The following is a 16,104-nucleotide window of genomic DNA, read 5'->3' as shown; positions in this document are numbered from 1 at the left end:
GGGTCCACCAATAGACTGATATAGGGGGTGGCGAAGATGATGTCATATTTAACTCTTTCCTAGCCGGTATTAAAGCTGGAGCAAGCAATGGAGAACTCACTTCTGCTTCTTCCTTCTGCACTAGCTCGCAAGGCCGACTGGGACCTAAGCATGTTCGTCCTTTCTGTAATCTGATATAATGTATGCTGTACATATGTAGTTTAGTGTAACGTAGTTAGGAAGAAGGTACCTGATTGACTTCAAGAGGGAGTCTAATCATGAGCTTATAACGCAACATGAAGATTGGCATGGCTAGGATATGATGAATGTATCTATCTGTATTCCTGTGACTTGAATAAATGACGGAAACATTGAAAGAAGCCTGAGCAAGTCTATATCCTGTTTGCTGTGTGGAGAGTCAAGTGATCTCACAGTCTGTGAGACGATGGTGTCGAAGCAAGGTGATAAGAACAGTTTATAACAGTGGTGCCGAAACCCGTTTTGTCGTGAATAGGGCCAGAGCTGGACTGAGAGGTCTATGCTGGGCTGCAGCTGTTTTGTGTGCGGTTTTTTTCGTCCACTGATTGGTCAAATATGTTTTTTCCAGCTCCTATCAATTGTAGCACAAAGAACAAGGACTGACAACAGTTCATGGGGCAATTATACAGATGATAGAATTGCCGTTTACAGAGTGACAGTGTATCAGTACGCTGTTTGCCATGTGACTACCTTCCATGTGGGCATTCAGGGATCTGCATACAGGCATGTGACGCTGGTATGCTCAGCCCTGCACCCTGTGTAGTTTAAGTGCAAAGTGCTCCTTCCTACAGGGAGGCAGCCAGTTTTTTTTGGTAGTTTAGGTGGTGGCACGGCAAACATTGGTCAGAGGGTACAACACACAGAACTTCTAGCAGAGCTGGTATCGCGATGAAGTTCTAGATAAGTAAATGCGATAATGAGTAAGAGCATTGCAGGCTCACCTGCAAAGCAGCATCAGGTGTGGCATCCGTCTATATCCTGTTTGCTGTGTGGAGAGTCAAGTGATCTCACAGTCTGTGAGACGATGGTGTCGAAGCAAGGTGATAAGAACAGTTTATAACAAAACTGATCTTTACAGTGCCACAGCTATTGTACAGTGTTTTTTGCAGTGATCAGCAAAAAAAAAATTCTGTCACTGCGGAGGGGCGGGCTGAACGCAAGTGCAGGCAAACGATTAGGCTTTATCGGGCAAACACTGCGTTTTTAGTGGATCCTAGTGAGCCTAATATAGATCTGACTGTGATCAGTAATAATCACTTACAGATACTATATAGTACCAATGTTGATTAGCGACAGCGATGATGCTAATTAGTGACTGTGGTGCAGTGGGCTGAGCACTAACTGACACTAACTGGCCTAATTGCTAACACTAGTGATACTAAAAAAGTGACAGTTTTCACTGATCACTGTTTTTAGATCACTAGGATAGTGACAGGGGGGTGATCTGGGGTTGGGGGTGGTGGCGAGTGGGGAATCAGAGGCAACCAGAAACAATCACAGGACAATCAAAGCCAATCACGAGAAAATCAAAGCCGATCACAGGACAATCAAATCCAATTACAGCACAATCAAATCCAATTACAGCACAATCAAATCCAATGCACTGGGAATGTGATGGGGGGGGGGGGAGGGAAAAGAGGGAAAAGGATGGGAGGAGGGGAAGAGGGGGAGGAAGGGGGGGGAAAAGAAAGGAGGAGAAATCAAGGCTAAGGGGACCGAAAAGTACCTAGGGTCTCATATCATGTCATATTCAAGGCCTAAGGAGACTGTGGTCTAATTACATATTATGTTCCAAACATATGTTCAGACCCTCGGGTTGTAGAGTGTTCAGACGGAAAACCCAGTACATCTCTCTTCTTTTAAGTCTCCCATGTCTGTCATGGGTATTGTTCGGAATATGTTCAATGGGACAAATAGTGGTCCTATCTATATTCTGACCATGTCGGATTCTGTAGTGCCTTGAGAGGCCGTGTTTCATATAGCCATTCTCAATATTCCGCCTGTGTTGGCCCCACCTTGTCCTCAATTGTTGGGTCGTGCGGCCCACATATTGTAGGCCACAGGGACAGGTTATAAGGTATATGACAAAATCTGTGCTACAGTTCATTTTTTGTTGTTCAATCTTGAAATTCTCTCCTGTGGTTGTAGAATGAAAGCCATGTTCGCCTTTCTGGATCCACTTACAGCATAGGCATCTCGGGTGGTTGCAACCTGACACTTCCCCCAGGTTACCATTGGTTTCCTTACTCTCATCCTCCGTTCCCACCACATTCTTTATCCTACTAGGGGCTATCTGCGCCTTTAGATTTTTCGCTCTACGAAAGACACATTTTGGTCTATCCATTAATTCCCTCTTCAGGTAGGGGTCTTTCAGCAGGAGTGGCCAATGTTTATTGAGTACCTTTCTTACCGAGTTGTGTTGGTTGGAAAACCTGGTGATGAAATTGGGTTCTTTTTGTGTCTGTGTGTCCCGCTTCGTTGTTATTTTCAAAAGGTCTCTGCGATTGAGGGCTCTGGCCTTCCTCTTAGGCCCCGTTCACACTTGCGGTTTTGCAAAAACCGCACCGGATGTCCGGACCGCACCGGAGCCGGATCGGACCTGAACCGTACGGTTCCTGTCCGGATCCGGTCCGGATCCGGTTGCATACGGTTTCCGTGCGGTATGAACACGGTTGCGGTCCGGATCCGGATTCTTAAAGAGATAACAACCTGTATAAATACCTGGGGTTCTGGGAGGTCAGCAGAAGCTCTGGGGTCATTGTTGGAGACAGCTGGACGTGTGGAGACCATCCTTGGATACAGAGACAGCAGTTGGGACCATGGATCCAGTCATTTTTTACGCTTATTACCTGGGAATTCTCTCCTTCCTGTTGTTTACCTACTACTATGTGGGGAGAAGGCGTGCTCCTCGCAGGAGATGGTGGGTGCACCCTCTACTAGCCAGGAGGCAGAGGAAGGGAGAGTTCCAGGCCCTCTACCGGGACCTCAGACGACACCCACAGAAGTTCTACAGCTACACTCGGATGTCTATTCCCCTGTAAGTATATAGGCCTAAATACACCAACCCCCACCATTCCTAAACACCCCACCCTCACCCCCACAACACCTCATCCCTGTATACCTAGCTAAACACACCACCCTGACCCCCACACCCCTGTATACCTAGCTATACACTACACCCCCACCCTCCACAACACTCCCAAACCTCTGTAAACACACCTCCCCCATCCTCCACCCAACACCTTGTCCCACAACATACTTTACAGCTTCTTCCTTTACATCTCCTGACAGGTTTGATACCCTTTTGGAGATGGTGAAGGATGACCTTAGGAAGAAGGATACCACGTTCAGGAGAGCAGTCACACCACAAGAACAACTACTCATCACACTGAGGTATGTAAAAACAAATTTTTTTATTGCAAAAACAACCACTTTCCAACATGGAAACATTCTTCCAACATGGAAGACAAAAAAATAACATATCTATGGTATAGCCCGGTCAGTTTTAAGGAACACCAACCACCAACTTTGTGCTGGAAGAGTTGTAGGGCATAGCTGCCCAAGTGTCTTTCGGGGACACCAGGCCCTAAAATTGAAGTGCTTCAAAAACCTAACCACTGGCACATGACCCTCTGAGCCATGGATGAAGGACACAGGTCAGTGAAAAGGCTAGGCCTCTCACCGACCAGTCAAGGTGTCCTTCATCCATGGCTCCAAGGGTCTTGTGCAAGTGGTTAGGAACAAGAACAAAGTGAGGAGCAAGAGGAACCGATGGCAGAGGTGCATGACTACAGGTGCAGTGCAACAGGCACAAGGTTGTGACCCAGGTAGTGTCTTTCGGGGACACCAGGCCCTAAAATTGAAGTGCTTCAAAAACCTAACCACTGGCACATGACCCTCTGAGCCATGGATGAAGGACACAGGTCAGTGAAAAGGCTAGGCCTCTCACCGACCAGTCAAGGTGTCCTTCATCCATGGCTCCAAGGGTCTTGTGCAAGTGGTTAGGAACAAGAACAAAGTGAGGAGCAAGAGGAACCGATGGCAGAGGTGCATGACTACAGGTGCAGTGCAACAGGCACAAGGTTGTGACCCAGGTAGTGTCTTTCGGGGACACCAGGCCCTAAAGTTGAAGTGCTTCAAAAACCTAACCACTGGCACATGACCCTCTGAGCCATGGATGAAGGACACAGGTCAGTGAAAAGGCTATCGACCAGTCAAGGTGTCCTTCATCCATGGCTCCAAGGGTCTTGTGCAAGTGATTAGGATCAACAAAGTAAGGAACAAGAGGAATCAAAGGCACAGGTGCAGGACTACAGGTGCTGTGCAACAGGCACAAGGTTGTGACCCAGGTAGTGTCTTTCGGGGACACCAGGCCCTAAATTATTAGTGCTTCTAAAACCTAACGACTGGCACAGGACCCTCTGAGCCATGGATGAAGGACACAGGTCAGTGAAAAGGCTAGGCCTCTCACCGACCAGTGAAGGTGTCCTTCACCCATGGCTCCAAGGGTCTTGTGCAAGTGATTAGGATCAACAAAGTAAGGAACAAGAGGAATCAAAGGCACAGGTGCAGGACTACAGGTGCAGTGCAACAGGCACAAGGTTGTGACCCAGGTAGTGTCTTTCGGGGACACCAGGCCCTAAAATTGAAGTGCTTCAAAAACCTAACCACTGGCACATGACCCTCTGAGCCATGGATGAAGGACACAGGTCAGTGAAAAGGCTAGGCCTCTCACCGACCAGTCAAGGTGTCCTTCACCCATGGCTCCAAGGGTCTTGTGCAAGTGATTAGGATCAACAAAGTAAGGAACAAGAGGAATCAAAGGCACAGGTGCAGGACTACAGGTGCTGTGCAACAGGCACAAGGTTGTGACCCAGGTAGTGTCTTTCGGGGACACCAGGCCCTAAATTATTAGTGCTTCTAAAACCTAACGACTGGCACAGGACCCTCTGAGCCATGGATGAAGGACACAGGTCAGTGAAAAGGCTAGGCCTCTCACCGACCAGTGAAGGTGTCCTTCACCCATGGCTCCAAGGGTCTTGTGCAAGTGATTAGGATCAACAAAGTAAGGAACAAGAGGAATCAAAGGCACAGGTACAGGACTACAGGTGCAGTGCAACAGGCACAAGGTTGTGACCCAGGTAGTGTCTTTCGGGGACACCAGGCCCTAAAGTTCAAGTCCAGCAAAACCAAAAGTTAAAAAGCCCTGTGATGGTATCCTTCCTCCGAGGATCGGAGGTATTCAGAGGAGCATGTCCAGGAACAATTTGACTTTTTTTTTCAAATTGTATCGGCACCACTACTAGAAAAGGTGGGAGTTGCTGCCTGGAAATCTGGACTCTCTTGGGTGCTGGTCGTGGATGAGCTGGACCCTGACAGCGGTGGCCCATATTGACTGCCTCTGTAGCCGGTGTACATCTGTGATGATTGCCAGGTGGGCACCGCTGTTGGTTGTGGGGGTCTAAAAATTGGTGGTTGCAATAATGGCGTGTCCATGTGCTGTTTAATCACCTCCAGCAAATTGGAATGGCACGCCATCAGGTTTTGTGAAGGCACCTTTTCAAGATATGGTATTAGAGACATCACAGTGTGAAAACACGGGTGTGCCTGCAATTTCAGTAGTTCCTTGCTTTGTTGATGCATTTGCTGCATCATGTTCTGCAGCTGGCCCACCGACTGATGATGCTGCGCACGCAGTTGGTCGATTTCTCCTCTGTGCATCTCATGCATCATTTTAAGCTCGTCCCTGTAGTGCCCATGTACAGCGTCGAGCTCACATTGCAGTGTAGTGATGTGGGACTTGTACTGCTCCATGATATGGCCCCTGTCCTCATCTTGCAACTGCCGGGTTATGAGAGTTTGGTGGCTCTGAAGAATCCCGAGAAGTCCGGAGACAGCCCCGGACATCTCGGACTCTGTCTCTCTCCTTGTTGGGGGGAGGGTACCTCGACGCCTCACTGGTGTGGTGGTCCTCACTGGTGGTGTGGCAGCATCTTCCCGTCCTCTGGCCTGTGTCGGGGTTGCCCTGCGCGCTGGTTGTGCTGCAGTCTCTCGGTGCTCCTCACTTTGTTCTTGTTCCCCTGGAGCTTCCATAGCGGTCGATTGTGGAGGTTCAGCTTCTTCCACACTCGGTCCTGCAACCTCAACATCCAAGCTCTCTTCTGCCAAGTCATCATCAAAGGACGGAGTTGTGATTAAGGACTCCCTCCTCCTACTCCTCGCCTCGGGGCAATAGGTTACATCGGCGACGTCATCATCCACCAAGCTCTCCTCACTGCTGAACCGTGCCTCCTGGGTCGGTTCCTCTTGCTCCAAATTGTCTTCAGTCCTGTAGATAAAAAAAATATTTATTGGTGTGCCAAACAGCATGTGGCGTCAATTCACAGAGCTAGCAAACACTAGCAATCACTTTATCACCCGTTTCTACCCAACATTTGATAAAGCTTGTGAGAAAAGTTCGCTAGCCATGGGAATTGAGGCCATAGCAATACATGGCCGAAGTCATGGTAAATGAGCTCTCAGTTCCTGCCCACAGTAGTGGTACTTACAGTCTAGGTTCCAGGCTTGCATTGATGAAAGACAATTGCTTGGCAAATTGGTAGTCTTTTTGTCGCCTTCCCCCGCCACTGCCACTTCGTTCGGCAAGTTTTTTCTTCCGTAGCCACTTCACATATGCATCCCGTATATTGCGCCACCTTGTCTTGTACCTTTCTCCTGTAACGACATGAAAAATTGATTTCGATTATTTCTCTTGTAGGTACATCGCAACTGGACAAACATATACATCGCTACATGTCACATTTCGTATTGGGAAGAGCACGGTGGCAGGCATCGTCGTGAGGACTTCGAGGATCCTTTGGACGCGACTGAGGGCCAGATACATGCCTGTGCCGGACACCACGAAATGGGAGGAGATCGCCCAGGGCTTCTGGACCGAGTGCAAGTTTCCTAATTGTGTTGGCGCACTGGATGGGAAACACATCCGGATTCAGAAACCCGTGGGGAGTGGCAGCCATTATTTCAACTATAAAAAATACTTCAGCATTGTTCTAATGGCAGTGGCAGATGCGGACTACAAGTTTGTGTACGTGGATGTGGGGTCGTACGGTAGTTCCAATGACTCTGGAATTTTCCAGCGTATGACCCTTTGCCGGCTGATGGAGGAAGGCAGACTGCGTCTCCCCCGTGACAGACCCTGGCCTGGGACAAGGGCACCGGCCTACCCCTATGTGTTTGTGGGGGACGAGGCCTTCGCCCTGTCCGACCATGTAATGCGTCCGTACCCAGACAGGGGACTTGATGCCAGCCAGCTACACTTCAATGCTCGGTTGAGCCGTGCAAGGAGAATGGTGGAGTGCACATTTGGGATCCTGGTGTCAAAGTGGAGGGTGTTCCACACGCCCATGCTGCTGAAACCGGGCAACGCAGTTGTCGTGGTGAAGGCAGCATGCATCCTCCACAACTTTGTGCGGCAGGAGGAAAGAGAGACTCCGGAACCCCCGAATGTGCTTCCACTAATGCCCCTGCGGAGGTATGCAACCAGGCCAAGGGTAGTGTCACTGCGGAACAGGGACCAACTGAGACTTTATTTTACCACACCACCTGGACGAGGGTGAATGTTTGGTTTTTAATATGTTTTGTTGAAATGTGTTTATTTTGGAGTTTCAAGTTTGAGTGATTTTAAATGTATTAATTTTTTACAATAAATTGATGTATAATAATTGGTCATTGTGTATGTTTTATGTGCACAGGTGGGGTACATCGCAGGTGGGTGGGATACATCACAGGTGGGTGGGATACAGCACAGGTGGGTGGGATACAGCACAGGTGGGGTACAGGTGGGTGGGATACATCACAGGTGGGATACATCACAGGTGGGGTAGAGGTGGGTGGGATACATCACAGGTGGGGTAGAGGTGGGTGGGATACATCAAAGGTGGGGTAGAGGTGGGTGGGATACATCACAGGTGGGGTACAGGTGGGTGGGATACATCACAGGTGGGGTACAGGTGGGTGGGATACATCACAGGTGGGGTACAGGTGGGTGGGATACATCACAGGTGGGATACATCACAGGTGGGGTAGAGGTGGGTGGGATACATCACAGGTGGGGTAGAGGTGGGTGGGATACATCACAGGTGGGGTAGAGGTGGGTGGGATACATCACAGGTGGGGTAGAGGTGGGTGGGATACATCACAGGTGGGGTAGAGGTGGGTGGGATACATCACAGGTGGGGTACAGGTGGGTGGGATACATCACAGGTGGGGTAGAGGTGGGTGGGATACATCACAGGTGGGGTAGAGGTGGGTGGGATACATCACAGGTGGGGTAGAGGTGGGTGGGATACATCACAGGTGGGGTAGAGGTGGGTGGGATACATCACAGGTGGGGTAGAGGTGGGTGGGATACATCACAGGTGGGGTACAGGTGGGTGGGATACATCACAGGTGGGGTACAGGTGGGTGGGATACATCACAGGTGGGTGGGATACATCACAGGTGGGATACACCACAGGTGGGATACATCACAGGTGGGATACATCACAGGTGGGGTACAGGTGGGTGTGATACATCACAGGTGGGTGGGATACAGCACAGGTGGGGTAGAGGTGGGTGGGATACATCACAGGTGGGGTAGAGGTGGGTGGGATACATCACAGGTGGGGTAGAGGTGGGTGGGATACATCACAGGTGGGGTACAGGTGGGTGGGATACATCACAGGTGGGGTACAGGTGGGTGGGATACATCACAGGTGGGATACATCACAGGTGGGGTACAGGTGGGTGGGATACATCACAGGTGGGGTACAGGTGGGTGGGGAACAGGTGGGTGGGCCACGGGTGGGTGGGCAACACGTGGGTGACACAAATCCATAGCAAAAGTTGAATACATCACAAGCTTAAACCACAAGCCCCCCCCAAAAAACTTCTAGTCAACATACCCTCTGTGCCTTGCTGTCTCTTGCTCAAGTTCTCAAAGTCCTCCACATACAGCTTGGCAATTTTTTTCCACAGGCCTCTGCATTTTTTGATGTTGCTGTGGTCCGCATCCCCCTTGTCCCACAGGGCTGGTACCTGCTGCACCTGTAGGATGAGGTCTTCTGATGTGTAGGGCCTCACCCCCTCGCTATCAGACAGATCCTGCTCCATATTGCTGCCAAAGAGCTCCAGCATGAAGTCACTGCTGCTCCACTCTGTGAACGCTGGTGCCATGTGGTCCCCATCCAAAATGGCCACCATACCATAGAGTCAGCATAGGAAGTGTGGTACAACATCCGGTTTTTATAGCCAGTGTGTTGTGCGCTCTCCGGTTCTCATTGGTTTCCATTGGCCGGATGCAACATTCCGGCTCCGGTCCGGATACGTCAGCCGGACCAGCCGGACCAAAAAATAGCGCATGTTGGAACGGACGCCGGAGTCCGGATCCGGTCCGGCTCCGGTCCGGACGAAACGGACGCATGTGAACGGTCGCATAGACTTTCATTGCTATGCCGTGCGTCCGTTTCGTCCGGTCCGCATGCGGTCCGGCTCCGGCACGGCTCCGGCACGGCGATTCCGGATAGCAGTCGCTAATGTGAACCGGGCCTTAGCGTCCTTTACCACTCCCCTTGGGAAGTTTTTTTCTTTAAGCTTTCTGGATAGGATACCTGCTTGGTCATCATAGGTCTTGACGTCCGTGCAGTTTTTTCGGATTCGCAGGAATTGCCCATAGGGGATGTTAGTTTTCCATGCCTTATAGTGGTTACTTTTGTAGTCAATATAAGAATTAGAGTCCACGGATTTAAAGAAGTTTTTAGATTTAATTCTTTGATTTTCGTGGTACAGGACTACATCTAGGTATTCTATCTGAACATCACTAGAATTAGAGGTAAAGGTTATCCCCCAATCATTGCTATTGAGGTAGTCCTTAAAGGCGTGGATAGAGGAGGTTTCTCCCTGCCATATAAAAATCAAGTCGTCGATGTACCTCCTATAGTAAACGATGTTTCCAATGAACGGGTTGGAGGGCCCCAACAACAATAGTTCCAAAAGACCCATGGTCAGGTTCGCATAGCTGGGTGCGAAGCTCGCTCCCATGGCTGTTCCCCTCTTCTGTAAAAATATTGCCCCCATAAATTGAAAGAAGTTGTGGCTAAGTATAAAGGATATAGCTTGTATGAGAAAAAGTTTCTGTTTGGGAGGCATATTCCTGTCGAGACTAAGGAAATGCCATACCGCCGCCAACCCTATATGGTGGTGTATGTTGGAGTATAGGGCTGAGACATCCAAGGTGACCCATTTATAGTTGTTTACTATATCTATTATTCTTAAACAGGGCTGCCCCCACATGCCTCCATGATAATGGCCCCCGGGCTATTACTCGTGCTCTATTGCACGTGGGAGCCCCTTCCCAAAATGGATTCCCCCTCAGGACTCCTTCAACATGGCTGCCGGCATGCATATCGTGCTCTACAGCACGGCCGTGCGCCTGTACAGTTCCCTCCCCTGGACGCGTACGCCCTGTACCACGCCTCCCCGTACGGTCCCTTCCTAGGGCGTGGCGCGTGCATGTATACGCCACGCCCACTGCCCGGACGTGAACGTCTTCTGTCACGCCCCCCATGACGCCACCTGAGCGTCCCCGTACTATGCACGTCCCCGAGTCTTGACGTGCATAGCTCCATGCCACGCCCCCTGGTGACCTCACTGGGTCTCCCATCCGGCGCGCGTCTTCCATTACTTATACAGCGCCGCTGCACGAGCAGCTTCATATGGCGCCCAGGACCTACATGTGGACACCTTAGGTAAGCACCTACCATTTGGATTTACTCAACACTTGCAATGGCACATTGAGGTACATGCTCTCTTTCCGTTCTTCTTCCCCCATAGCGTATTTCTCTTTGACCCCCTGTTCCTGCACTAATTAGCTCTCCCATACATGCTTTCCCTCCCCTCCCCAGGTTGCTTAATCGGAACCACTTAATTTCTTATATGGACCCATTGGGGCCCCGAGATAATATATATTGCGGCTACCCAGATACATGAACTAAATACAATTGTTATACTGTATGATTTGATGTACATCTAGGCAATCTTAGGGGTCCAGCCTAATTATGCATGTGCGGGCACGTGGATGCGTCCATATGTTCACATATTACTGTGGGGACACATGCTATGTTTTTTAATCTTAATTCACGCATTTTCCCTATGAGGTATTATGCTCTGATTTTATATACAATTTTCGTATTTATGATGTCTGTATTATGATGTTTTTTTACTGGATTATTACTATATGATGTTTTAGCTGTATGTTTGTCCTGACTGTGGCCATATTATATCCAAAGGCACACCTATAGACCTGAGGAAGCGGCTAGGCCGCGAAACGCGTTGTCACTTGTGCCCCAATAAAGCTTGAAAAACTTCAACTACTACTGTGCGTATGAGTCCTACTGTGTTAAGGTAGGAAATTTAATACCTTATTTTAATTACTACCAAATTTAGCTATAAGTCCACAGGCGCCTCCTACTCTTCTCCCAGTTTATCTTACCCCTGTCTAGGGGAGTGCTCACTTGGAAGGGTTTTCCAGTGGCATATTTTTCTTGTGGAGCTGCGACCAACTACACTGCTAGAAGCAAGGCCGAGTGAGGACGGTACTTCCTCACATGCGATCAAAAGTGGTTGCATATGTATAGCAACCCAAACTTTGTGAGTATATTTCCTCCTACCTGCACATTTATTCTGGTGTCTCTCTGATAATACACCAGATCGGGCTCCCGGTCTTTCTGTGTCTCTTTTGTCTTTTACAAAGAACCTACTACAGGAGAAAAGCACCTTACAAATGTTTGTTGTATATGTTACTGCCATAACCCGAAGTCTGGCCTCTTCAGGTTCTGGCCAGTCAAAACTAGAAGTGGCCGTCTCACTGCGGCCAATGCCCAAAATGAATCAATTCCTGGATGCATGAGTGTGTCCCCGGCTGACAGAAGTCAATAGGAGGGGGCAGGGGAGAAGCCAGAGCCGTAAGAGAAGAACGAAGCCGCCAGGAATCGATTTATTTCGGGCATGGGCCTCAGTGAGACGGCCACTTCTAGTTTTGACCGTCCAGAAACCGAAGCGGCCAGACTTCTGGTTCTGGACATAACATATATTTATAATCTAAATAAAAAAAAAATTTAAGTACTTTAACCTCCTTGCCGGTTCAATTCCTCCGGCAAGGAGGCAGCGCAGGATTTTTTTTTTTTTAAATCATGTAGCAAGCCTAGGGCTCGCTACATGATAGCCGCTGAGCGGCGGCATCCCCCCAACCACTCCGATCACCTTCAGCGATCAGAGTAAGCAGGAAATCCCGTTCAGAACGGGATTTCCTGCAGGGCTTCCCCGGTCGCCATGGTGACGGGGCGGGATGACGTCATAGGGAATCCCGATCCGCCCCTCAACGCTGCCTGGCACTGATTGGCCAGGCAGCGCAGGGGTCTGGGGCGGGGGGAGCGACTCGGCGCGGCGGATTGCGGCGGCGATCGGAAGTTACAAGCAGCTAGCAAAGTGCTAGCTGCTTGTAACAAAAAAAAAAAATTATGCAAATCGGCCCAGCGGGGCCTGAGAAATCCTCCTGCGCAGGTTACCCCGAACTGAGTTCGGGATAACTGGCAAGGAGGTTAAAGAAAACCTTAAATGACAAAAAAATACGAGTTTAACTTACCTGGGGCTTCTATTGGCACCCTCCCTCAAGTCCTCGTCGCCATCCTGCACACGCGCAGTATGAGAAAAATTGCACAGGATGGAGACATTAGCCAGTGCCGCGCAGGCGCATTGGGCCTGCTGACTGTTCAATGGGCGGAAACAAAACTGGCTTGCTGCAGGAGTTCCTCTTTGTCCTGGTGTGGGAACAGGATGTCTGCTGGGGCAGTGGTAGAAGCTCCAGGTAAGTTAAAAAATGTTTTTGTCAAATATAATAATTATATAACTTTAATAGTACGGTGACCATACATCCCGCCTTACCCGGGACGCGTTCCGCCTTCGGGGGGCGCTGTCCCAGGCTGCATGGGGTCCCGGGAAATGTCCCGCTTTCAAGAGCGGGACGTCCTGGCCTCGGGACTCTGGTCACCGTACATGAACTAGCTGCAGCGTCTCATAGACGCTGTGCTAGTTCATTCCCCGCAGCCCCGCTCCAGCAGCTTGCATTGTCCTCCGGCAGGCACAGGCAGAGCAGAGCCCTGTACTGGAGACTATTTGTGTCTCCAGTACAGGGCTCCGCCTCCGGACGACATCTTGCCGTAGCCCTGCTCTGCCTGTGAGAGGAGAGCGGAGGAGCTGCACACACACCAGAGGCCGACTGCGTGAGGGGACTTCTGTCAGGTGAGTACATGCTTTTTTTTTTCCAAGTGAAATGTGCCAACATTGCGTTTTTCTGCTGACATGTTTGCCCCCATTGCGTTTTTGTGTTGACATGTTTGCCCCATTGCGTTTTTGTGCTGACATGTTTGCCCCCATTGCGTTTAATTTGTGCTGACCTGTTTGCCCCCATTGCGTTTAAATTGTGCTCACATGTTTGCCCCCATTGCGTTTAATTTGTGCTGACATGTTTTCCCCCATTGCGTTTTTGTGCTGACATGTTTGCCCCCATTGCGTTTAATTTGTGCCGAAATGTTTGCCCCCGTTGCGTTTTTGTGCTGACATGTTTGCCCCATTGCGTTTAATTTGTGCTGACATGTTTGCCCCCATTGCGTTTAATTTGTGCTGACATGTTTGCCCCCATTGCGTTTTTGTGCTGACATGTTTGCCCCATTGCGTTTAATTTGTGCTGACATGTTTGCCCCCATTGCGTTTTTGTACTGACATGTTTGCCCTTATTGCGTTTATTTTGTGCTGACATGTTTGCCCCCATTGCGTTTTTGTGCTGACATGTTTGCCCGCAGTGCAATTATTTTGTGCTGACATGTTTGCCCGCAATGTGTTTATTTTGTACTGACATGTTTGCCCGCAATGCGTTTATTTTGTACTGACATGTTTTCCCGCAATGCGTTTATTTTGTACTGACATGTTTGCCCCCATTGCGTTTATTTTGTGCTGAAATGTTGCCCGCAATGCGTTTATTTTGTGCTGACATGTTTGCCCCTATTGCGTTTATTTTGTGCTGACATGTTTGCCCCCATTGCGTTTATTTTGTGCTGATATTTTGCCCGCAATGCGTTTATTTTGTGCTGAATTAAATGTTGCCCACAGTGCGTTTATTTTGTACTGACATGTTTGCCCCCATTGCGTTTATTTTGTGCTGAAATGTTGCCCGCAATGCGTTTATTTTGTGCTGACATGTTGCCCGCAATGTTTATTTTGTGCTAAAATGTTGCCCATTGCGTTTATTTTGTGGTATCTGGGGTAACTGTTGCTGCAGGGGCCCCAACCGTCCCGATTTCGCCGGGACCATCACGGGTTGGGGGAGGGGTCCCGCTGTCCCGGGATAGCCCCCCTTTGTCCCGGCTGGCAGCAGAGGAGGCAGCGGAGGAAAAAGAAGGATCGAGGCGCCAGCCGCGGCTGTGGTGTGCGGGATGCGGGTCAAGCTTGTCCCCCCTCCCTCCGAATGTGCCCCCCAGTGTCCCCCTGTATGGCGAGATACGAGCGCAGCAGAGCGGCAGTCTTACCATCTTCCTCGCGTACTGGCATCTCTTGCTTCCAACTACTTCCTGTGACGTCACAGGAAGCGGCCGGAGAAGACGAGATGCCCATATGCGAAGAGGAATGGTAAGACTGCCGCTCTGCTGCGCTCGTATCTCGCCATACAGGGGGACACTGGGGGGCACATTCGGAGGGAGGGGGGACAAGCTTAACCCGCATCCCGCACACCACAGCCGCGGCTGGCACCTCGATCCTTCTTTTTACGGTTTACCTCCACACCCATGGGCACCCTCACCCTTCTCCCCACTATATATATATATATATATATATATATATATATATATATATATATATACATTTTTTGACTAGGGGTGTGTCAGGGGGTGTGGTTGGAGGCGTGGCTTAAGTGTCCCGGTTTCTCATCTCAAAAAGTTGGGAGGTATGTTTATTATTTAATGGTCATAGTTGGCTATGTTTGCTGCTTTGGGGTTACGGTATACTATTAAATAGCATCACAGTTTCTGCACACCCATGATGTGAATCCTCGTTTGACCACATCATGGCGTAAACACTGCTTTCTTGCCTCGCTGTTACATCATTACGTTAGCTCCGCCCATAGAATGTCATGGCCACGCCTAGTTTTCAGCGCGACGAGCTGCGCGCCGCAGCCACCACATTTGTTGGCACGGCAGCCCATTTTTCGACGCCGTGCGCTGCCCCCTTCCCCCCCGCCGCCCTGTCCCAGGTTGAGCCTTCAAAAATCTGGTCACTGTATTAATAGTATATTTAGCTTTTTAGATTTAGAGAAAATACCCTATTTGTAAGGACAGACAAGGTCGGAACGTACAGGTCAGGAACCCAGGGCCGGGCCGAGGCATAGGCTGGAGAGGCTCCAGCCTCAGGGCGCAGTGTAGGAGGGGGCGCACAATTCATTCAGCTGTCATTCCTAATTGTGTTTGAAGCAGAAAGAAATAAGAAAAGGAGATACATGGAAGTGACTACAAGCCAGATAACTAGAGATTAAGGTGTTGGGGGCCCTGGGGGGCCTCTTAGTCTAATAGTAATCAGTGTGTGATGGCTGGGGTGGAGGGATGGAGGGGCGCACTTTGGTGTCTCAGCCTTGGGTGCTGGAGGACCTTGTCCCGGCTCTGCAGGAACCATTTTCCCGCCGAAAGCCTCTTCACAACACGCGCAGCTAGTGTCCGTCCGCACTGCCTGGTAGTGTTGTCCGGATCATGAACGATTCGGATCTTTGATCCGAATCTATTTTATGAGTCGATCATCCGAATCATCAAAATGAACGATTCGGATCGCAAAAGGGGCGGGGCCAGGAGCGACACGCCCCCTCTCAGCGGGCAGCGGGGTCCTGGAAGCAGAGCAGAGATGGATCGCTCTGTTAGAAGGGAGGCAGCCTTGCAGGGAGACAGGTAGATGAGAGAGAGAGGGGACATGGGTGCCACTGCCAGATATGTGTAGAGCACACATACTGGCTAT

The sequence above is a fragment of the Hyperolius riggenbachi genome, chromosome 1 (assembly GCF_040937935.1).
Source record: "Hyperolius riggenbachi isolate aHypRig1 chromosome 1, aHypRig1.pri, whole genome shotgun sequence".
Taxonomy (NCBI): Eukaryota; Metazoa; Chordata; class Amphibia; order Anura; family Hyperoliidae; genus Hyperolius; species Hyperolius riggenbachi.
This window is presented reverse-complemented; position numbering follows the sequence as displayed.